This window comes from Podarcis pityusensis (genome assembly GCF_964106645.2).
Source record: "Podarcis pityusensis genome assembly, chromosome: 1".
NCBI lineage: Eukaryota > Metazoa > Chordata > Lepidosauria > Squamata > Lacertidae > Podarcis > Podarcis pityusensis.
Window position 1 is genome coordinate 137,218,971 of NC_138028.1, and position 25,691 is coordinate 137,244,661.

The 25,691-nt window shown below is 42.0% G+C and overlaps 1 long non-coding RNA gene across 1 annotated transcript; it reads left to right on the forward strand.

Moving 5' to 3' along the window:
• Positions 1 to 9,829: 9,829 nt before the first annotated feature.
• Positions 9,830 to 14,578, forward strand: LOC308484991. The gene is made up of 3 exons (XR_013990274.1): positions 9,830 to 10,169; positions 14,019 to 14,167; positions 14,367 to 14,578. It is a non-coding gene; the product is annotated as an uncharacterized lncRNA (long non-coding RNA).
• Positions 14,579 to 25,691: the final 11,113 nt, after the last annotated feature.

Genomic DNA, 25,691 nt, shown 5'->3' on the forward strand with positions numbered 1-25,691 from the left:
CTTATATAAGAAATTAAGTTAAACACCATCCCAAAACCAATAGCTTCAAGTTGCAAGAAAGGAGATTCTGACTAAACAACAGGAATAACTTTCTTTCAGTAAGAGCTGTTTGACAGCGGAATGGTCTCCTTTAAGAGATGGTGGACTTTCTGTCCTTGAAGGTTTTTAAGCAGAGGTTGAATGGCCATCTGTCATGGATGCTTTAGCTGAGATTCCAGCATTGGGCGGGTGGACTAGATGACCCTTGGAATCCCATCTAACCCTGCAATCCTATGATTCAAGGATTATTTATAAATTCAAATTGTAATTCATAAAAATAGAAAAATGGGTTTAGAAATAGGCAATAGGGTTAGAAAGCCAGTTTCGGTGCCAAACATTTTATTTTTCAGAATTAAATTCTAAGGTCCCAGTCCCTCTTCTTGAGCTTCTCCTTCCTAGCCCAGTGCTGCCTCCGGAACAGCCATCAGCACGTTAAGTGGAGCTGCAGCTGGAGTTGGCAGGATCGTGGGCTTGCAGAGGAGATTATTGGCTCCCAAGGCTTGAGACCTAACCCACAAAACCGAAGTTGAAAGGTTGGGCTTTTGGAAACCAATTGCAAATATTTGTGCTAAACAATATCTGGATTTCATTTTTTAAAAATTGGGGCGTGATCCAGCCAACACGAAGCTCATTGAAGCCCAGTTGATTTCAGTGGGAAATATTTAGGGACTTAGCTCCCATGAGAGCCAAGCGTGGAATCAGGCCTTTGTTTTTCAGATTTATTTCTGTTTTACAGTACATAGTAGAACTTGATGTTCATGTCTGTGAGGGACTGTAACAAAAGAGAAGGATTTGGGTTATTTTTGTAGTAATTCAGATTTTGAAACTGTGATTACAGATTTGACTTATTATCAAGCACTCTCAAATCTTGACCATATTCATGTTTCATGTCACATGTAGGAATTTTCTCTCTGTTTTTTGTTTTTTTTTGGTCTCATGTTGTAGTTTGTTTCCTGTAGCTTTGAGTTGTATTGTTTTTCATTTTTAATTTGTTGTTGGTTGTACAGTCTGTTTACATATTTTTGTACTCAAGTGTAGTTTTGTATTAAAAAAAGAAAAAAGCAGTTGATCTGAGATAGATAGATATATATATATGTATACAGATATATATTAAGATATATATAAAAAGGTAAATAATCTTTGTAACTATCAAACATAGGTTACTTAGTGATGGCAACGCTGTGGAATCATAATACTGTATATTTGCCTTCCTTTAAATTTTTGGTTGTGCATTTCTCTTAAAATGTGTATCATTTTATGACCAACTGGAAACTTTTAATGCATAGCTGATTAGAAAGATTTAAAGTATGTCACTTTCCTGATGCTTTAAAAGAAAGGTTTTGTGTCTGTCCTGTTGCTGGGTATGGTTTCTACCTGCCAATCTGCTCTTGATGCTTCATTCTCGAACTTGTTTTTAGATTATAGCCTGCTGCGCGCAGGCTTAGACCCATCATTCATACAATTTAGTTTAAGATGGGGTGTGGGGGAACCTGTCTGGCTGATTGTCCCATTCATGTGCAATACTGTCCCCCTTAAAAGTCTTATGGTGCATTAAATATTTGAATTATTACTTCAAAGTCTGAAACAAACTTGCGAGCAGGGAAGTAAATGTGAAGGCTATTTTTTTAAAACGAAAGTGGTTTTAAAAGAACCTTCAGAGACCTGTTTCCACTTCAGTTCCTCTACTGGGGAGCCCCAGGCACACCTGCTGCTGAAATCCAGGCGCATTGTGCAGGTTTGTGGAGCACACTTAGTTCTTATGGAGCACTGGCTAGTCCTCTTGGACTCTGCCATTGCCTCTCTCTCTTGAACCGTGCATTCCAATGCGTGTCTATTCAGAAGTAAGTCCTGTTAAGTTCAGTTTAACCTGCTCCAAAGTAAACGTGCATAGGACTGCAGCCTAAGACTAAGAACATTCCCAACTCTGTCCTACAGATGCACAGAGCAGATCTGTGTGATTGGTATGCTGTCCTTCAAGGGTTTTTTCTGCCATTCCTTGAAGGATTATCTGGATCTGGTTAAAACAAGTCAGTTTTAGCAGAGACTTTTCTCCAGAACTAGATGTGGTACAATGGTTAAAATAGAGTGGGCACAAGCATTCCAAAACTGCACCTTCCTAATTCTTCTTACTTTGCAGTGCAACAGTAGATGCTGATCAAAGGCTAGTGAGAACTACCATTAATTCAGTGGTGGGAATGCAGCTGAGGGGGCCCCAGTTCTTCTTAGCGTTTTTCTTCATAAGTGTGCCTTTGAGCAATGCAGCCTCGACAGGTTGCTTGTTAAGGCCATGCAGTTATGTTTCCTCCTAGGTAGGACTGCAATCGTTTCCTTGGGTAAAGCACTTAACATTGCTAATGTCCTCCCTCCCCGAATGGGCCTTGTCCAGAGTTTGCAGGTGCCCATTGAAAATGTCTTTTGGATTGGAAAATTCTGGGTTAGACTCAGAACACTTAGTGTAGGCTTTGTTTTGGTGGGAAATTTGTTTCTGGAGAGGAGTGCAGGCAGACATGCTCTGACCAGGACAGCTGATTTTGAATTCTCCTTGCCTTATCTGTTGTGATAGGACTTGTTTTATATATCATGCTTTATTTATATATCTAGTGTATTTTAATGCCTATTTCTCAATAGGTGGGATCTGCTGTGCTGTAAATATGTATTTAGGTACAGAATGAAAATCCTTGGGAATTTCTTTGGGAAACTGTTACCAAGCATGAAAACCACATAGTGGTTATAGTGGTTGTTGGGGGGGTTTTTTGGGGGGGGGGGAGTTATGTGGGGGGTGTTTGTGTGTGTGTGTGTGTGTGTGTGTGTGAGAGAGAGAGAGAGAGAGAGAGAGCATGTGCAAGATTAGCAAAATTAATCTTGTATTTTAAGAACTTGCCAAAATAAAAGAAAGTTTAAGAAGCATTTTTATTTAAAGAAGCGAAGTGCATTCAGAAGAGGGAGTTTCCCACCTGATTTTAAAGTATGTGTTTTTCAGAGCAAGCTGAAAATCTCTGCTCAGCTTTTATTTCTGTTACTCCATAAAGATTTCCATTTGAGTTTGCCGGTTTATTGGAGGGACACCCACCAGTTCTTGGGTTTCCTACTTAGTCAGGCCAATGTCTGAAGTTCTCTGAAGGTCTTGAAGATAGTGGGTCTTGCAACTGAGTAGTTAGTCTTCTCTTAGCTTAATAGAGAAGATAAGAAACAGCAGGAATCAATCCTACCTCTTGAAAGAGACTTCTGCTGCTGCTGCTGCTCTGCTTTGGCAAAAGGGATCTGTGCTCTGCTGGGTGAGGAGAGGATCTGGATTCTGTGTGTGCTTTTAGTCAGAGAGCTCTTGGCTAGCTGGTGCATGGATAAGTGGATTCCTGTTCTGGAGAATTCTGGTGCTGCTATTCTGCATGATTAAATGCAAGAGTGCAAAGCTAATTCCTGCTGACATTTGAAATATGCATATTCTAGAACTTAGTGCAGAATTCAGATTCCTGGGAATCTTAGTGGGTGCATATGAACTTAAGAACTGGCAGCGATTCCTGTCGTCACTTCAAGAGGGAAAAGAGTTCACCCAGTTTGCATATTTGAAGTGCCTCCTCTGAAACGGTTTTTATCTATCACAGTGGCAGAAAGTTTCAGGAAGGAGATGTACTGCCTTTTGCATTATGTGCACTTCGTCCACCAAGGTTTCTAGTTATGTTCTTCTTCTGAATTAACCTGTAACTTTGCTCTTGTCACCACTTAATCCTTTGTCAAGTAGTTCCAAAATTTGCAGTGGCTTCAATATAAATTTTATTATCTTATGTGATTTCCCCTTCCCCTCAAAAATCTTGAATATTTACATCCATTTTAATTATTTTTGTAATGTATTTGTAATTTCTTGGCAGAATATTTAGAGATGTTTGATAGGGGGAGGCAGAATATAAACAAGGCAGTTTGGGGAGTTGGAAGATATTGGGATTCCATGGATTCATAGTCTGCCTATGGTTGAATTTGACATGTATCAAAATTGAACGTGACCTAATGCTTTCTTCCCTAGCGAGTGTTTGTGCAAATTCTCAGTTATGAGCAGGCGATTCATGGCGCAAACATTAGAGCTCAAGGTGAATAAAAGGGTTTGGAGTTGTACAAAAATTTGAAAGGGCTTTAGATCAGGTATCATTGCAATAGTGCTGAACAGTGGATCATTTGGAACTGGCCTTATTGAACAAATTCAGGTATTGGGAAATGCTTGGATGAATGACTTGTGGTCACTACCTACCCTTCCTCTTCATCCTCCTGGGAGAGGTGTGTCCCGATTTTTAGCTTGGCCACGAAAGCAGTTTCAACATTCTCTTAAATCTGGGGAAATTATCAGTTGGCCGATCCATCCCTTACTAGGTATGAGAGATGTAAACCCATTATGTCTTCACACACACAAAGCCTGGGAACCTAATGATCTAGCACTAGTTCTAGAAGCATTCGAGGAGAGAAGGTGGCAAAGCTAAAAATAAATGGTAGTGCTCTAGAATAAAGGAAGCAAGGGTTCCTTTAAAAATGGCATCTACAACTGCTATACGGCATAGTTCTTGAAACTGACCATCTTTCCCCCCTTTGCTTACATGCATACAAGTGGTGCAGTACGTATATGTGTGCAGAAAGTGCATGAGAGAGAGTGTCTGGCTATGTATATAAACAAGACAAAGCTGCAGAAACTTTGTAATACTTTGTGAAAATGATTATATTATGGACGTTTGTACTGTGCACAGCTACTGGAATTAAATGTAGGGAATCTCAGGAACAAGCATAAAATTTGTCCAAGACTTATTTCTCAAATGTGTATGTGCAGTTTTTAATTCTGTATACTATTTAATATTTTACCAATAAAAATAAACTTCTCACATAAAAGACTTTAGTCTCTCTTGTCATGGACATTGCAGAAGTTGGAACAAGTGTCTTACTACAATTGATGCTTATCTATTATATGATAGCCAGTTAAAATATATGGAAGACACTGATGGCAGACTGTGTGCAAGGCCAGCTTCACTGCTGAGAGCAGAGCTTTCCAAACTTTTCATGTTGGTGACACACTTTTTAGACATGCATCATTTCGTGACATGGTAATTCAGTTTTCCTAGCAAACTCGAGGTTAGACTAACTCCTTATAAGAGATACGGACACATACTGCATGACACACCTACACACTGCAGCCAGCACACTAACATCTGTGACACACAGTTTGGAAAGCTCTGGTTTAGAGGGTATCTCAGACAAGGTAACTTTAGTAGTGTGCTCCTCTAAGCTGGACAAGCTCCATCAAGGCTGCACTTGCAAGCTCAAAAATTTCTCATAGTACCTATAACCTTCCTTTAGGCTCTGCAGGAAGGGAGAGTGGCGAGAATTCTTCTGGAGGTCAAAGGGGATGGTCCTCTGGTTATGGAAATATATGACCCTGGGTAGCCCAAAGAATGCTTTTAGAGAACATGGGCATATAAACTTCAATTCTGTACTGAGCCTGCTCACCTTGTTTCAGACTTCCAAATAAGCTGAGAACTAGGCGTAAGGAACTGGAAACTAGTGTCTAACTTCAGCCTCATATCTTGAAGCTGCTAATGATCTATTATTACAGTGTCATCTGCATGTTGATAACTTCACACACCCAACCCTTTGGATGACATCACTCTGTGATTTTGTGTAGATGTTAAATAACAGGGGCAACAGCACAGAACTTGCAGAGCCCTACAGCATAAATACAAAGGAGCTGAGCTCCCGGAACCAGCACCTGGAATATGCCATCCAGGCAGGATCAGAACCATTACCACACAGTGCCTCCAATTCTCACTCCAGACTCCCAAGTCCAGAAGGCATTTCTTTGAAGTGCAAATGATTTAACTAAATAACTGTAACATGGTTAGTGGCATTAAAAGCTCCTGAGAGGGCCAAGAAAATCAGGAGGGTGACACTCTTTCATCTTTTCCCCTGGTATAGGTAATCTTTTAAGGCTCTCAAAGCAGCCAATGCCAAATCCAGACCTGAACCTTATTGAAATTGATCTGGAAACATGGTCTCATCCTGGAGTTGTGCAGGGACCACGTGCTGTAATGCATGCCCAAGACAAGGGAAACAGCGAGGGGGGGCAATCATTATTACATTCTTGTGAATCTAGAGTAGAGTTCTTAAAAACAGCAGTTGGACCACTGCCTCTATTAGAGCAGTTGAGAGCATCATCTCCCTTGAGGCAGTTTTCAATTCTTGGACCCAGCTAGTCAATCCCACCCTGAGCAAAGAGGGGTTAGGACTGAGTACGTGCAAAGTGGATCACACACTTGACCTTGCCCATGTCCTCAGGCCTCAACAGCTGAAATTCATCCAGCAGAGCAGGACCAGATTCTTTTTTTTGGGGGGGGGGGACAGTAGGTTGAGAGAAAGAAGTATTAAACTAGGAGGTCAAAAGACCATGACATTTGAAGCACAGCATAATGTGTGGGGGAGCTGTAACAGTTTCTTTGGCACATGGGGAGAATGCATTCACCTTGCCTGAGAAGCAGCAACAGATCAGAGCACCAAAGCTATGAACAGCTATGGGGAAATGCATGAAAAGCATAAGGAGGGGATATGTTGGACACATTTTTCCCCCTCATCCCCTGAAATATGAAAATAAAATCTCAAGAGAAGAAAATGTTTATTTCCACCGCCCCATATAAGAACATCTGCCCCATGTCCCAGTGGTGCATTTATAAGTGATGCATTAATGCTTGTTAAGAATGAGCATGACAGCTCAGTGTTGGCTTTTTAAAAGATGAGGAAAAGAAGTGCTCTTCTTGAGATGTGTGTTCGCTGCTTTCTACCTCTTCCCAATCTGCTAGTCTTAGTAGATCTCTGTTTAACCAAATCTGATGTAAGGATGATGCAACTGGAATACAAACAAACCATGGGAGATTACGGAAACCTTTTCCTTGGAGAGTTCCAAGGAAAGGCAACTCCCAAGGGTTTCTGTGGGGGTTTAAAACTCATTTCAGAGAAGTAGAAGCCACTGGAGCAAAAGTTTCTGAATTCTATATGCTGATCAAACGTCACTTAGAAAACAATGAAAATTAGCAGAAGGGTAACTCTCACAAAACCAAAAAACCAAAGGTAATCTACTACTGCAGCCATTTTGAAGGAGCAGGGTAAAGAATCATGAAGCCCTTGCATTTCAAGATCTTGTTCTTCATCAGAAACATAGCTAGAAGCATCCAAAATGTTTTATCTAGTGAACATTGCTAATTTGTTTTCACTTTGTTAATGAAAACTTTTTTGTCCTTTAGCACATAACCCATGCAAAGAACTGAGTGCTTTAATTCAGAGATACGTGCTTTGGTGATTTCATGTGTGTTTTAGAACCTGGTATTATATGCACCCCTAGCCAGATACATATATGACTGTTTCCTGAACTTATGAAGTCTACCTGATAATCATGGAGTAAAGACCCTGACACAAACTTTCCTCTGGTCGTTCTTTCTCTCGTGGTAAAAAAGAAGAAGTAAAAAATGTCCAATCTAACACTTATCAAGATGGAAACGTGGCTAGGCCTGTTCTTTTAGATAAAATGTTTTGGCTTCCAGCTGCCTAACAACTTATCTTTCATCCTAACGGTCTTAACCTAAACCTTTTTCCTGATCTTTGATACTTCTGTTTTTCTGTAGAACTGCAAGGAGTTATGAGTACAGGGATGGGGGCAGTTGAGTCAGGGCAGGAAATGTGACTGTCATTATTTCTGGAAATCTTTTAAACTAGGAAAGGTGCACCTGTACTCATAATAGCCTAGAAGACATCAACAGAGGAGAAAAATGAATACCGGCCTTTGGGGTGGAGTTTGTTCACAGATCATAGACATAAACCTTCAGTACACCAGGATTTCATTTCTATTTCTTTATAAAAAAATTATAATCAGTGGTACCATAAAAAAACACACACACAAAAAGAATTAAAGCCTCAGGATTGAATCCTACAGGCTTGGCAGGGAAAGTGAAGGCACCTCCTCTGCTTATCCAATCCTTGCTGCCGCTGCCACCGCTCTCTCTGCCTCTCTGGCCAGGTAGCACCACTGAGCTCTTTCACTCTGTTGTTTTCCAGGGAGTTGTGATATATCTATATAGATATATCTGATTTCCCTTCTATTGGAAACAATGAGAAAGAAATAAACTACACCTTTCTGAAGGCTTGTGTCCCTGGTTTAGGGGCATGTCCTCTGAGCTTTATGGCTAACAGGGGGAATAAAAATGAAATAAATAAAATACTTCACCACATTGGGGGCACATCACAGAGTGATATAAATCACCGACTATGGTATCTCACCTCATGGTGAGAATATTGACCGCATGAAATTACTCATGGTGTCTATAAAGAAAAAAGGAAACAAGGGGAGAATGTGACATAAGGCAAACACTATATGTCTCAAACCTCCAGAACTCTTATCTCCCACTTGGTATTTTCTGTTATTCTCTACTTACTTTCTGGCACAGACCCAGTACAGGGACAAATTACCTTGGTTGGTGTGCATTCACATGAAATTGTGGGGTGAAACTATTGGTGCAAAGCAGCCCAAGCTTCCCCAAATATTAAGGTGAAAAAATATGGCTCTTTTCTCACCTTCCCCGACTGACCAGGAGAGAAATTGTGAAGGAAAGATGTTGACCCTATCTTTCCTTCAATGATTTGCTGTGTTTTTACTCCCCTGCTTAAAGTCTGACCAAAAATAAGGAGGTGATTGTCCTCAGCAAAGCTGTGCTTTCTGTACAGCATTTTTAGTCAGCAAAGATAGCCACTGCTTAATCACTGGGAAACAGGAAAAGTGAGTGCATATTCCAGTTGCCTTAAGTAATCATTGACCTGAGGCAGCACATGACATTTGATGTTACCTCTCATTATGGAATTAATCATATGATGTTATCACTGTTCCACCTACTCATTTTCAAAGGTGTTTTTCCCATGACAGCTTGGAGGTATTCCTCCAAATATGTACCCTTAAAGCTTTCATTGGCCATGGCTGGAATGCTGCCTAGACAATGCAGACCATCTAAACAGGGAGTCAGTGTGGCATAGCAATTAGAGTGTCAGACCAGCGTTCAAATCTTCACACTGGGTAACCTTAGAACAGTCATTGCCTGTTAGTCTAACCCACCTCACAGAGTTGTTGTGGGGATTCAGTGTGGAGGGGAGAATCATCTATGCTACCTTGAGCTCCTTAGTGAAAATGGTGGGATGTAATGCAATAAAAAATAAATTGCATGGTGAACTTAAGTCATTTGTTACAAATGCCATGCTCATCCTCTTCCAACTGCTTCTTTTTATTTTATATTCTTTATTTTTATTTTTATTCTCATTCCTCATTCCTCCCAGCTGATGCCCCAAATATTCTATAATAATGAGTCATCAAATATTATTAAAGAACCAGATATATCCTTTGGCGAAAATGGTATAAATCACTTATGTATGTCACTGTTGCATGTATGTGTAGGACTTGAGAAGTTTATTACTCTTTAGTACACATATCACAAGCTTGATTCTGTTTGATATATCTAGAACATGAACAGTAGAAAATATTTCATAAACTGAAAAAGGAATACATTTTCAGACACACGTTGCATTTGGTGGGCAAACTCAGATTTTCTCTTTAGGGAAGATTTTCTTAGTGGGGAAAGACAAACAACTCCAGACATTTCTTTCTTGCTATGAGGCACAGCAGCAACAGCGATATAGATTGTTAATGGTTGTTAATGATATAGGTTGTTAATGTGTAAACTTCACCGAGCGCAGAGGACTTATCTCCGAATTAACATTCATAGGATCTGGCAGCACATCTATTCTTTGCTTGCAGGTACAAAAGGTATGCTAAATCTGTGGGATATACTCATATAACCAACATGCCTAAGTCTGATTAATGCATGAAGGAGTTAAGACCATAGAGTAAGCTGTTCTGCCAGGCATAGCCAGGTCACCCCCCTTCACCTTGGGAGGAAGTGTTGCCAAACTCTTTGTTCTCTCACTTCCATCATGTGAACCCCACTTAAGCAAGCCGTATTTGTGTTTCTATTCCAATAATGTAGAAACTCTTACCATTTTGGGACCTAAGTTATACTGCCTGTCTTTTCTTGCTGCTGTATGGGAAAGCACATGAATCTGAAGAATTTGTAAGTAAACCATTTTTAACCTACCAAACGGGTGGTCTCTCTTTCTATGCTAAGGGAAGTGGGGGACTTTGGATGCAAACCAGAAGGGGATATTTTAAAGATCTAACAGCCTATATTTCCACACCTTTGCTGCATATTTGGTGATTTTAAATCTCTGCTGAGTCTCTCTCACCAAATAGTACTTGCCCCAAGTACTCTAGGCACCCAGGAAATCCTCATTTTATTATACCATATCTACATTTTTCCCTTTTAACCAAACTAACCAACAAAATCTTACTCTTTGCTTGGGATACATCATATTTTGAAAGGTGAAGACATGCTGTAAAGCTATTATACAAGATAAACTGTTAGGAATTCTTGTGTTTGGAACAGTTTCAACAGGATGGAGAGGGAAACAGATGACCTTCTGATACCTTCCATACTTAGAATTATGATTCTTTAAAGCCATAGTGATACTGTCACAGTCTTGTCATGTCTTCAAACCACATGAATCTCTCTTGCATGTGAGGAAAAGATAAAGTGATAATAAAAGTATGATGAAATGGTTATTATCACAAAGATGGTTGCAATACTGGGGAAATAGGATTCAAAAACATGGAGTAACTGTACACATAATAGAATGTTTGGATAAGATTAAGAGAGTTCCTTGTTTCAGCTGACACTATCAGTACAAGAAAAGTAATATTGCTTTAAAAAACCCTGTAAACTGAAAGCCTGAGAAAGTTCTTATCTATAGGACCAAGACAAGAATACTCCAAACCACAGATAGGAAGATTTAGAAATGTCTTCATGTGCTCCAGATATGAACAAAAGTGGAATAGGAAAGTACTGAGAGCATTTCTGCCTAATTTATACCTGTAGTTTAAGCCATTACCTCCCATTTAAAAATGGCCTTGGATATTCATGGTATTAAATAATAGAAACCAATAAATAAATACTTGTTGGTAAAATAAATTCACATCTCAAAGGTCTGCCTTTGAGACACAGTTTTCAGATGTCTAAAAGAACGCAGAGATGATTTCTGCCCAACCTCTACTGTCAGGGATTTCAGCAAGACAGGGCCTGCCACACGGAAGACTCAGTCCCTAGCAAAGGGTAAGCAAAGGGGCGTGGGGGAACCACTAGCTGTGCCCCATCAGAGAATCTCAGTGACTGGGAGGGAACATAAGCAGCATGATTATCTTGAAGCTACTTTGGGCCCAATTTGGGGGGGCTTTGAAGTTGGCACAGTAGCAAGAACCTTAAACCTGCCTTGGTAGGCAACTGGCAACCAATGCAGCTCTCCCTGTTGCCAGACCTTGCACTTGTGAGCAGTCTGGTCTTAGCAATCTGCACTAGTTGCAACTTCTGGACTGGATACAGAAGCAGCCGCACATAAGGCATGATGTAGTAATCGAGCCTTGAGGTTACTGTGGCCAGGATTATCTTGGTAGAAGGCAGGCCTGGCCACAGAGTTCACTTGAGACTCTAGTGACACAGGTGGGTCAAGAAGTGCCCCCAAGCTGCAAACCTGCTTCTCCAGAGGGTGTGCGGAACAGGCAACTGATAAGTACATAGGAAGAGTTACGTTGGCTAAGCCCAGCATCCTGTTTCCCAAAGTGACCAACCAGATGGACAGGTCATGAACACAACTGGTATTTTTTAGCAAATGGTATTCAGAGGCCTTTGCTCCTGGAGGAAGGACATAGCCTTCGCAACTGCCAGCCACTGATGCCTTATCCTCCATAAAATTGTCTAATCCCCTTCTGAAGCCATTCAAGTTGATCACCATCCGCATACCTTGTGGTAACCAAATAGATTGTTTAGCAATGTGCCATATGTGAAGAAGTACTCTCTCTTGTCTGTATTGAATCTCCCCATCCACTTTCTTCACACCATTTATAAATGTCTGCCATATCTGGCCCATCTACTTGCCTTTTTTAAAAAGATGAAAAATTCCCAGTCATTTTAATATTTCTACATGGAGTTGCTCCAGCCTCATAATCATTTTAGTTGCTTTTGCAATGTGTGTGTGTGTGTGTTGTTAATAGACACTATTGGGGGGCTCTGCCTTTATCCCACCTCATCCATCACCCCACAATTTTGAGGTTGGCTTGCTGGAATGGAAATGTGCTATATTTAATTTTCAGGTCATAAGGCAGAAAGGAAGCAGCTGAAAAACAGTTTTTGTTTCTAGAAGTGTGTTGGATTGGCATGCAAAATATCTTTCCTTCAATGTGTGACATACAAACCTCTTTTTAAAAAGTAGCCTGGTTCCTCAGTTCAGATCAGGCCTGAGACTGCCAGTGGTGTGGACATGATTTACCTCTATAAATTCTGCCTGTTCCAAAGCTATTATAGACATAAAGGCCTTGGCAGAAAAAAGACAGAGATGGAGGTTCAAATACCTGCTCAGTCCACAGAGTCATGGGAATAAGACCCTCCCCACCAACCTGGTTTCGGATGACACCTTCCCTCCTGAGAATTGGAGATGCTGCCTGGGACTGGTGGGATCTGTGGGCCAATGGCTTATGGAGGGCACCAGGTTGGGTATGATTGTGCTATACTTTGCACAGAGGTCTTGTGAGGACAAACACCCTGAAGACAAGTGCACTCGTATATACAAAAGGTCAGGGCAGAGTATGAAAAGTATGAACTGAGAAAAAAGATCCCAGGAGTTTTGTAAGACATGTTTAGCACACAGATTCTTTCCCCTTTACCTTTCCAGAGTGCTTGCTCTCGCTCTCTTGTTATGAGTTTTGGGGAGGCTGTATGTCAAGCCCCTTCTAATTCCTGGATCCAGCGTTAAAAATCTAAGCACGGATTCAAATTCATGGAATAGCCAGGCTAGCTTCCCGATGAGGTAATGGCCTAAATATGGGTAGCTAAGGTAACAAACGAAGTGGCTCTGTACCATATGGCAGCTGGGTGGGCCTCCCTTCCTCAACTCGCTGGTAGTTAAAAAGACAAAGGCCAAAGCTGAGAGTTGTGTGTGTGTCATCTAGAAGCAAGGCTGCAGGCTGGGCAGCAGGGAGACAGAACCATGCCTAATTTCTGCAGGAATCCAGGGCTATGGCTATGTAAAAAGCCTTTTGGGGTGTTGATGCTGCGAAGCCCTCCATCACAGGCTAAGGTTGTACATATGTGCAAATAAACCATATATTCTAAAGACACCACAGTATCTGAAGGCAACACAAACCCTGGGGAAGTGCCTGGAACCCCTGGAATCTTGCACTGCTCAGAGATTGGGGCTTGCAACAATAGATAAAACATTCTGACAACTTACATTAAAACATGACTTCAAACATGTAGGATTAGAATCAATCTTGACGTTGTTTTCAATCCCGGTGTCATAATTGTTTATCCCTTTATTAAAATAAATAAACACATGGTTTCTCAATCCAGGTTTCTCATCAAGCCATGATTCAGGAAGCTTGACTTCATGCTTTAAAGTGGACTTCCTAACCCTGGTGTGTGCTAACTGTTGCTTGTTTGATGTGGCATCTGAAATGACTAGCCTCATCATTGCTTCAGGGAACTGGAGACCAAACGAAAACAGGCAATCACCTCTAAACTATGATGTGCCTGTAGATTTGCAAACTATGGTTGGTACCAGCAATCATCCGTTTGATGTGATGTCTGAGGGCCAAACCAGATATGATGCAGGAGAACTCGGATGAGGATCTCCTGTAATTTGCCATTAAAACAAACAGCTAATCCTGCATGGCTGCTTTTAAAACTATGGAAGTGGCGCTCAGGGACCAGGATAAGGTTTTTAACCCTTCTTTCCTTTGGCGGAGGGCTACAGTGCAGTGGTAGTGCATATGTTTTGCATATCAAAGGTCTCCAGTTTATTTTTGGTGTCTCTAGGTAGTGTTGGGAAAGGCTGTTGAGGGAAACCCTGGAGAGCTGCTGCCAGCCAGTTTAGAGACCATCGTGAGCCATGTGGACCAAAGGCCTGGACTTGGCAGAATGAAACAACCTTTGGTTGCTGTCAGCTTCACTGAAGGTGGACAAAGGTTAGTTAGTAGGGGGGACTGTCGATTCTGTTGTTAAAGTGTGGAATTTAATTATAAATGGGTAGGATCCTGAGGTGTTTTTGTTTTTTGTTGGAATGAGGGTGTTGTTGCTTTTTTATTGTTGTTGTAAAAGCTATTCAGTGTTGCAATGGATTTGTTTTAATTATATTTTGACTGGTGTCCTGCTTTTTATTAATAGGTACAGGTGCTGTACCTTTTACTGGTCCTCCACAGATAACAGCAGCTTTAAGAGGCCTTTTTCACTGAGGTAAAGGCAAACGAGGGAAGGGTTAAAAGTCTCCCCCAGAGCACCACTTCCCCAATTTTCAAAGAAGCTATGGAAGTAACAACTGATATAACAACGCCAAGCAACCAAGGAGATAAAAATCAGCGATCTCCTGAATGCATCTAGTTTGGTCTTAACAGCCTTGGTGGAACAAATGCAATCAAAGTTCTCTATTGCACAGAATTGTGTACTTTTTGTACCATAGTTTTGGGGTTTGTTTGTTTTTTAAAAAAATAGTAATAATTAAAAAGTTGAAAAGAAAATCCTGGGCTTTTGATATTCTGTCACCTTCATCTCCCACGATCTACAAGGTTGAGAACTTGACATTGGGGTTCAGGTGGTAGCCAGTCAAGCAGGGTCTTCCTTGCCCTCTAGACACAGGACTGGCCTGTTTCAGGAATTCCTGATAATTGTTGTTATTGTTGCTCCTTGCAGCCCTGGGAAATACACCTGCAATGTCTCACAGAATACGCCTTGTAGCGAGAGGCCATGGCCCCAGTACACAAGAACATAGTCTGGTTATGTAAAGTGTGATCTATCTCTCATCTGTTTATTGCTCTCAATTTGTTTGTGATTCATATTTTGTATGTACAAATGCTTGTTTAATTTCTGGCACAAGGACCGTGCTCATCAAAAGAGAGAGAGACTAATAGCATTGCCTGCAGCAAAGCAGTAGCAAGCCAAGTACAGGGCATGTTAACACAAACAGCTTAGTCAAAGAGATCCAGGTTCTGGCATGTGGCTTCTCAATGGTCTTCTGTTCAACCCATTCTATGTCAAAACCATCAGTTATGCCAAATCATGCCTGTTCCCCCATAGCCATTTCATGGCAGTAGTTGGATAAATATTGTGTTTTCTTCACTCGTATTGGGAACAGTTCGGCCAATGTTATAGCATTGTAACCTTACTTTTTTCTAATGATCTTTTAAAGTTTTTCCTATAACCATGTCTTATATAACAATGGAGACAAAGAATTACACTAAAGTTCAGAGGGCCACAGTTCAGAGGGCCACTTGTGAAAGGGGGGCAATTTTCATGCTAAACCATTACAGAGTGTTCTCACTAACCGTACATCCCACACACTCAATAGAAAATGGGAGATACTAAAAAAAAAAAGATTACTCCAGCCAGAGGAATTAAAGTGGTGCTCTTTTCCCCACCCCACCCTATTCTAACTATTCAAGGAAGATAGCACATCCCATATTAATATTTGCCACAATGGGAGGGAACCCAACACCTCATCCTGTTTTTTCTTGCTTTCCTGGCAAGTGCAATTGCACAAAAGCCTGAGTGAAAAAGAATGTGGTGTTGTCCTCCTGTCAGCTTGACTGGGTGACTCAAAGTGGCAGCTTTTGCCCAACGATTCACTTCCGGGCTTAAGAATTACATGCACAGGGCATTACATGGGTGCACAAATGCAGTGTGATTTGGCTAAGAGGGGACCAATATTTTCCACACTACATTGCGTGGGTGGGGCTCCACATTTCCAGGCACTTTGCAGTACAAATGGTAAGGTATATCCTCCACAGCTGGCACAAGTTGACTTAACATTGGAGGAGGAAAGGATGCTATGAAAGGGCACGGGGTGTATCAGTTATTCTCACCATTAAGGTTTCTTCCAGTGGTTCCCCAACTTTGTATACGATGAATGGGGAGTATAGGTTTGTTTTAGTTTTTATTATGTATTTTATGTTTTTGTTTTGTATGTTTATGCTGTGAACTGCCCTGAGATCATTCAATGAAGAGCAGTGTACAAATTGAATGAATAAAATAAGTAAAAATAGCTCAGTGGTAGAGCATTTGCTTTTGAATGCAGAAGGTTCCAGATCAAACCTACAGCATCTCCTGGTAGGGCTGGTACTATCCCCTGCTGAAATCCTGGAGAGCCACGGTCAGTCAGTGTAGGCAGGGGGAGGAACAAGGGCTTCTTGTCCCTTGGCCTAAGAAGGCCTGGCTCGGCTCCTCATTTTGCCCCCCAAACCATGCCCACCTACCCTACACTGGATGTCGCCATTCATAGAAGCTTGCTGTCACTGCCAATCAGCTGACCAGTACTGAGAACAAGCCAGCTAGCATTGGCTTCACTATGGAGTCCCCATGGGGCCAATCCCTGCCCAAAGTGGGCCTTGACATCAGCGCCTATCAGCTGACAGAAACTGACTTCAAGCCCACTGAATCAGCTGTGCTCCTGAGTTCTCCATGGGCTTGTGGGTATGAGTATCCTTGTGGGTATGCAAAGCATGTGCCATGGGGAACTCGGCAGCACAGCCAATCCCTGCGGAAAGCAAGGCTTGACGTCACCGCCTCTCAGCTGATGGGTGGAAACTTCAAGCTTGTTTGGGTTTGCCTTTTCCTTTGTAGAGCAGCTTGTATGGGAGATGAGTCACCTAAGGTCTTAGTGACTGACACCAGGTGATCAGCAGGTGGGTGAATCCCATCCACCTGTCAAAGTGGCCTGCCAGGGGTGGGGGAGCCCCATCTGGTCCAGTTGTCAGATCCAGTTCTCCACCCCTGCTGCAGACAGTACTGAGCTGGACAGGTCACTGACCTGATTCCTGTGTTCCTATGAAACCTCTGGTTCATATTTCCCCAAGCATGAGTCAAAACACTATTTCTCAACTGAACAGCTCTGTAAAATAAACTGAAAATCAATTACTTAATGCTGGATTGTACAAACCTTGAGGGAGGGGAGAAGGGAATTTTTTAAAACTCAGACCCCCATTCATGTTAATTTCTGCTATGAAATGATTTTGGAGGATTTGGCTGGATGCACACTACACCTTTATATCACATTCAAAGCACGTTCTTTCCGTCAAATAATTCTGGGCACTGTAGTTTACCCCTCACAGAGTGACAATTCTCAGCAGCCCTTCAAAAACTATGACAGGGAAGCATAGGAAGGTCTGGTTGCCCCATCCCTCCTGCCCACTTGCTCAAGCAAATGCAGTTGGCCATCAGCGTGACGACTGACGAGTGTAAATGTAATGTAGAGAGATACTGGGCATTCCAGGATGTCAGCTAAAGAAGCCTCTTTTCACTTAGGCCTTTGGGGAGCTTAAGTGAAATAATATTGTATTGGAGCTGCTGCTGGAGTAATTGTTTGGAAGTTATTCTTCATATTGGAAATGCAATTGAATTTTAATTGTATCTGCTGAATGGTGTTTTTTAAGCCACTCGAGGAGGTGTTTTTTTATATATATGAAGAGTGATATATAAGTTGAACAAATAAATACTGTACTGTTTGAGAACACTGTTCTATAAACCGTAAGTGGGTGGCCGCAATTGCCAGATACCCAAAATGTGAGCGTAACTTGTCAGGATTGAGCAAGGCTGCTTGCACCACACACCTCTTATATCTAAGTTAGAATCTGTACCATTTGTATTTTGTTTCTGCCTTCCAAGCCTAGGCCACTTTTTAAAAAGATGAGGAAAACCTGCCCGTTCACTTTTTTTAACCCCAGAGGAAAGAATGAAACAAGTGCCAATTTATTGTTTCGGCATTCAGCACCGTAAATCTGTGAAAGAAATACAGTCCAGACAGGTGTGGCACTTTTTACTTAATAGCGCAAGGTTACAGAGTTCAAGTCTTCCATGGAAAGAGAGAAACACGTGAAAATTGTATTTCAGTTTTACTTATGTGACTTGTAACAGAGAACTGATGTTGATTTATAACTTACTGTAAGTTAATGTTGAAATGCTTGGTGGTTGTTTCAACTCTGAAATTCAGAATCAATGTACACACTAAGGATGCTTTCAGACAACTGTTTATTGAGCATTCATTCTGATCTGTTTGCAGGCAGATTAAACACTGTTTTACATTTAATGTTTGTGGGGAGGCTAATTGCGATGGCCTCCAGGTGTTCTCCTGCAATTTCCACTTCATTTCCTCGTCACTTTTCTTATCACAAAAGGTCCAGTGTTTGGGGAAGTGGATTTATTGGGTAAGAACTCCAAATCAGCTTTATTTGGAGCAACCTGAGTTTGCCAATATGTGATTGAATGTGACCTAAAAATAGTGACCACCTGGAAGTGTCCTTAAGAGAGTCAAACCTCTATTAGCAACTCTGAATTAGTTCCTGGTGACCTCCTGCCCCATTCCAGCAGATTTTGAAAGACGCTTTTCCTCCAGCAACTTCTCTTCACATGGTAGGCATCTCAGTGGAAGAAGAAGCAGCCTCTAGCTTTATGCCGGGTGCAAGAGATCCATCCGCTTCCTTCTTCTAACTCTTCTACCTTGTGCAGAGTCCCAAAGAGGAATCAACCTTTCCTTTCATGCTGTGGTCTGATGGCGCTTTAAACCAACCTCCCACTGCCCTTCAGCATTTGCGAGGCTAGAAGCAAAGTGAGTGAACCAGAGGACATTTATTTGGATCAGCACTTGGAGGGCACTTGGGAGCAGTGAGGAGAAGTCACCTCTGAAAAGCCACAGCCCAGATCAAGGTGAGAGGCCAGCCTTCTGCACACACCAGGACCAAACATGATATATTTGGATTCTCTAGCTATCCCACACAGCATAAAGCTGCTCTCCAGACAGTTCCCTGAGTGCAGAGGTGGGGAGCAAATCTTTTAGTCCAAAGTACCTGGAAGCCACCAGGCTGTTGAAGGCTGTCTTTCACAGGCTTTTCTTGAAATCTGACTTTTGAGCTGTTGACTACCTCAATTACAAGGCAAGGGAATGCTGGAAAGTGGTTGAAACTGGCTTGAGTCAGGGTAGACCTTTGCTGGAATCCTGCCTTCCTTTGGTGTACATGCTACTAATACTGCTCACAGTTGATAAGGTATTAATCTACACCATATAATAGTGCACACTGAAATGCCAAATGCTACAAAGGTATTAGCATTAGGTACAGTGAATCATTCATCACTGCACAGGAGCCATTGAAACATGTGTTTTGGAGTTCTCAGTCTCCCCATTTTAAAGCATATCAAATTGCCCAGCAGCTCAGGTGATGCTTGTCCTTGCCTTCTTGCTTCTGTTTGTCCCCTTGACCTCTTGCAGTGAATTATATGAAAGGTAGGACTGATATGTGCTTGCTGTGCCAAAGCCTCTTCAGAACTTGCAATTAGGAATGTACATTTAAAATGGTTGGAAAAGGGATTATGGGGATACTTTACTCTTTGTATGTCAAGCTAATTTAATTTGCAATAGCAGACTGAGAACCATTTCCATTTGACTCCAATGTACCAGATTTTTCTAACACTGGGCATTCTTTATGTGTTTCCCAAAACACATTTAATCTTTCTTGCACATTTACCAAGAAGTTTTATGAAAAGAGCAGGCCTATGATTAGGGGAGCTGTGAAGAATTGGATTTACAAGCAAGTAGCCTGAAAAACAATTGGTGACAGCACAAACCTTATAGGCACAGATGCAGTGTTGAGAATCATATCAGTGCCTGAAGGAAGAGGACTTACTGCTATATAAATGCCCAACAGATATTGATTGAAGGAACACTCAGGCATGCAGCCTAAACATATCTATCTCCATGAGAATAAGCCTTGGACACTTGGATGAGTGTGTGGAGGAGCTTGCATCAATCCCCCACAAATGCTTCTTCCTCAACATTACTCTTTCACGTCTGGCTTACCAAACAGGGAAGCAAGGCCAGATTTGGCTCCAGGTCTGCTAGTTGTCGAGCCCCTCCCCCCGGGGCAGAGAGAGAATCTGTAACACTCAGATATTTAGCTGAGATCTGTCTGAAAAAAACTAGAACCAAGACTGAGGGAACCAGCAAACAACAGACAGATAACATATCTCTGCTTGTCCTGGGACCTAGCTCATTCTAGAATCTTTGAGATGATGACATAGCTAAAATTGCTGCATGAAGTCAATGCGTGGGTAATATCCATCTAAACTATACTCAATTAATGGGTCTGTTCCATGAAATATATGGTCTGCTCTGAATATGACTCAGATAGATAGCTCAGTTGGTCAGAGCGTGGTGGTGATAACACCAAGGTTGCAGGTTCAGTCCCTGTATGGGACAGCTGCATCACAAGCAGTTGGACTAGATGATCCTCAAGGTCCCGTCCAACTCTACAGTTCTATGTCTTATATACTTTACGACCCCTCTCTTGTTGTATGCGGATGACGCGACCATCCTCTCCCGAACCAGACCTGGTCTGAACTACCAACTAAGGAAATTCTCAGACTACTGCTCTGGTAATGGGTTATCCATCAATTACGAAAAATCAAAAGTCCTGGTGTTTGAGAAGAGATTCTCCCCAAGTAAATGGGTACTGGACAGTCACACACTAGAGCAGACCGAATTCTTCTGATACCTAGGGCTTCTATTCCATCATTCCAAGTCCTGGAAACATCATTGGCAGACCGCCTATCAAAAGGCAGAGGTAATCAAACTGGCTATAGTTTGATTCTTTTATACAAGGGGAGGCCATTATGTTCCATCAACCATTAAGGTATTTAATGCAAAAACTGTCTCTCAACTCCTCTACGCCTCAAATGTCTGGTTCAATGGCTCATTCTCCAGGTTCGATGGCTTTCAGGCAAAGTTTCTCCGGTCCCTCCTACAAGTTCCAAATTGTGTTCCAAATGCAAAACTATTTTTAGAAACAGGTGAATGTCCTCTATGAACTAAAGCATGGTGGGCTTCCCTGAGATACTGGCTCAAGATCTCAGTCTTTGGCCTAGGGAAGGGGTTACTTCCATACCTAAACAACGAGGAGTTTACCAGCTCATGGATGAAAATTATGGTTAGAAAAGCCACTTGGCTTGGTATGCCACCTTCTCTCCTGTACCATGTGGGCTATGATACTGCCCTTGAATCTCTGAGGCAAAGGCTCTGGGACATATCACATAGTGATCTCCGATCTCAATTTAATGTTATCTGTGGCCCATTAGCAGTAGGAATTCACTATGGGTTCAATTTTCAGATACCAGCATATCTTAGAAATTTGTCTGTACCAACATATCGGCATCTTTTCACCAAAACCAGATTAAATGTATTCCCATCAGAAGTGTTAAATGGCAGGCTGAGAGGTATCCCTTATCAAAATAGGATCTGTGTATGCTCTCAGGACGTCGACTGCATGAGGCATATTTTATTGCATTGCGGTCAATATGATCATGCTAGGGAACTATTGATTAAACCACTATTGACAAATTGGCCGGGTCAATCTGAAGCCTACTATATCAAATATCTTCTGGATAAGTCCAATGATATCACAGTGGCTGTGGCAAAGTTTCTTTCAGTAGTCATATGAATCCAAGATCAACATACCCATGACTAAACAAATACAGTGGTACCTCAGGTTAAGTACTTAATTCGTTCTGGAGCTCCGTACTTAACCTGAAACTGTTCTTAACCTGAAGCACCACTTTAGCTAATGGGACCTCCTGCTGCTGCCACACCGCTGGAGCACGATTTCTGTTCTCATCCTGAAGCAAAGTTCTTAACCCGAGGTACTATTTCTGGGTTAGCGGAGTCTGTAACCTGAAGCGTATGTAACCTGAAGCGTATGTAACCCGAGGTACCACTGTAACGCTTTGGTCTCCCTTACCTGGGGGGTTGTCTGTATGAATCTGTATTTTATTCTGAATCCATGTTATGGGTCATTGGACTGCAATAGATGATGATGATGATGATGATGATGATGATGATATACTTTACTGAATTCTAGTGTTGCAAAACTGCAGCAAAACATCTCGAACTCACTAGTGTTGCATTTTGCCATAAAGCACTACTGCTGAGAAGATAGGCATCACCCCCTCACGATCGCTTTGGCTAGAGGTGGTTTTAGGGGAGCGCAAGTGGTTCCGTTGCGCTGGGTGCGGAGCCTGGGGGGATCTGCAGGGGGTGCCACAACTATGATATCGAATGGAAGGCAAGAGGCGGGAGCACCAAATTTTGGCATCACACAGGGCGCTGCTGAAATTTGAGGCCCCCAAGGTCCGCTACTGCATTTGTGCCATTCAAAGGAGTCCTTACACCAGCCTGGTTCTCACAGCCCACTCCAGCAGGAGCATGTGCTCAGTCTGCAAATCAGTAAATACATTTTTATAGAATGTCAAAGTCAATCTAAAACTTGAAATAATGACAGAGGATGGAACAAAACCACCTCTCTGCTGCCTTATTGTTACCTCTCTCCTTTCTTTGGGCTCCGTGTTCCAGTTTTGGTTGTGTGTGTGTTTTTCTCTTCTGGCTAGGGAGAATAGGCCTGCAGTGCTTTTTCTGCCTGTCAGCAATGCTCTTTAAACTGAGTAAAGAGATCCGGAGTTGATTGATTTGAGCCACTCCCTTCTCCTCCAGGGGCTGAGAATGCTTCTTAATCTGTGTTCGCAGTCTCTGCTGGCTCAGTCAGCGGGAAACAAGGGCAGGAACACCAAGTTCTGATTTCCCAGTGTCTCAGCCTAAAGGAATATAACCAGGATGCCTGGTTTGTCCATCACACATAATCTCCTACTGAAAAGATGACCCTTTTCTATATCTTCCTGATGTTTTTGCAGTGATGCAGCTAATAAGGGGAGCCTTTGGTTCCTGCTCACCAGTACCAACATGTCTGTTGTTCACATAATCATAGGAACACAGGAAGCTGGTTTATACCAGACCCTCCAAGTTTCCCTATTTTCCAGGGACAGCCCTGGATTTACTGAAACTGTCCTGGTTTCTGATTCAATCCTAGAATTTCCCGCTTTTCCTTTGGGTGTCTTTATTTTCATCAGAGAAATCTGGGAGGGTATGGAGTTATGCGACTCCTGAGCCAAAGAGATAAGTAACTATACAATCTTTAGAAGACATTTGAAGTCAGCCCTGTATAGGGAAGGGAAGCCACCCAGAATGACTGGGGCAACCCAGCCAGATTGGTGGGGTAATAATAATAATAATAATAATAATAATAATAATAATAATAGAATAGGATGTCCCTATTTTCAATGGAGAAATGTTGGAGGGCTCATCTGGACTTCCATTTGTCCTGCCGCTTTCCCCCTGGGAAACCTGATCTTTATCGCTGAATTGGAGCAAACATCATCTGGGCAGGGCTGCTTCCCAGCTCCCTTAGCACTGGCAGCAAGGACTGCTTCTGTGTGCTCCTCCAGTGGTGCAATGGGTCAGTGCGCCTGGATGTTAACCAGAAGGTTGGTGGTTTGAGCCCACCCAGGGCAGGATTCCTGCATCTCATGGGGTTGGACTAGATGACCCTCGGGATCCCTTCCAACGCTACAATCCTATGATTCTATGACTATTGAGCTGTGGCTTCTCATGGACTCATGGGCTTAACACTGGAGTGGGAGCAGAATAACCAGAGGTTGGGGGGGCGGGGATTTAAGAGAACACGTAAGTCAAAAACTATCACAAAGCTGTATATTTTGTAACTAAGAAATCAGAAGGTGTGGAAAAAGGAGGAATGTCAAGGAAAGGCCTGGTATGGATTTTGTTATTTCTGCTCTTGAGCCTCCCAGTCTTGTTTTCACCTCACCTGGTTTGACTGTTCTGCATTTCTCCTTGCTAGGGGCAAGCAAGAGCAGTTAACATCTCTTTCACCTTTCATGTGACCCTTCCATTGCCGCACCTTAGTTGGGTGACGATAACAAAAACAGAGCTGAGAATTCCCAAAAGGGCGAGGTCCAGCTAATCCTCTCAGAACAACACCAACCTGATACTTCATGGGTGTGTCTCTGGTAGTCTCAGAGTGAATTAACGTCTCCTATTCTCTTCCTTATCCACTTCTATGACTGTCTCTTTTCCTCCCTCCCTTCTATTTTATTAAGGCAGTCATCTGTCCCATTCTCCAACGATGACTGCTACGCCTCTCCTGCTTATGGAGTTACTGCCTTGAAACGAGCATTTTTTCCCCACCCTCGAATATTTTTTACCCTCCACTGGCATGTGCAAATCAGTGGAATATATTGGAGGAGTTTTCAACCGAGGCAAAGAAAGGATATATTTTTATATTGGCCAGTTCATACATTACTGAGAAGCACTTTTGTGTATTTGAATTCCATGACCCTTCACCTTTGTAAGAAGAACTGGCATGCCAGCTGTCCAACACAAGACTAGATGACCCCTGAAATCCATTCAGACTCTGTGATGTTTTTACACTTTGGTGGGGCTCTGGTGTATGATCTCCCACTTTGGTTTTGGGGGTGCACATAGTGTTTTCAGGGGTGCTGCACAGGTATTCCGATTCCCTATGTAAAGATGCCACTGAGGCCAAGGCACCAAATCCAGACAAAATCTCTGCTTTATGGGCCGGTGGTCAACCAACTGCATCACAAATGTCTTAAATTTGATATCAGCTTGATGTGGGCAGGCCCTAACTCTATTGTGAGCAACACCCCAAATTGTCAAAAATGTTCATCAAAATACTGCAACTTTTGCCTCAGTTTAGGATTGTTAGTCTTGCAAGACTATACTTTATGCTGTGGAATCCTGTATAATTGGGGAGTAACCTCTACTATATTCTTCCTCCAATGTAAGAGCACATAGGACAGCAGCTCTAGTTAAAAATCTCCAGGGAAGAGGAAACTGTGATATTTTTCTCTCAGTGATAAAAATGCAGCCCTTTTCTGTGCACATTTTATGTAGATAGAAACAGCTACACAAGCCTTACCAGGCAAACCTTATCTCTGTGTTCCAGGTTAGGGACTTTGGATCAACAAAGGCCTACCCATAAGAAGGTTGATTTAGCATGCCTAAAAACTTAGCAGTGAGACTTGGGTACAAGCTCCTAACCCACTTGACACCTCGCCTCACTTGGTTTTTTTTTCTGTTAAGGTTGCCAGCTTATCATATTTTCTTTTTTAGCAATTGACAAACAGAATGTTGGCTCTGTATTGCAATTTTGGAGAAGACATATCCACCTGGCAAAAGACTTCCTCGCTGTACTCTTCATTCATTTGCCCATTTGCAAATGGAAGAGAAAAATGCTGTTGCCTTTCAGGGATGTCACAGGAATATTTTAAAAGAGGTTATGGAATATCTTTATGTTGTCATAATGCAGTTTAGGTCTGCAAAATGATTTATCTGATCCCAGATGCTAATCTTTTCCGGAAAAGTGCTTAACACCAACAGGAAAAGTTGGTTTACAAACTAAGAGTCCAGTAATTTTGTAACATTGATCATTTGTTTTCTATATGGATTAGAGAAGATGCTAACTGCCAGATTAACATGGAATAAAACATAGTTTATTATTGTGTGTGTATCAGGAAACCTCAACATTTAGACTCCTTCTTTGACTGTTTCTTTAACCACTTACAAACTTTTCTCTGAAAAATGTG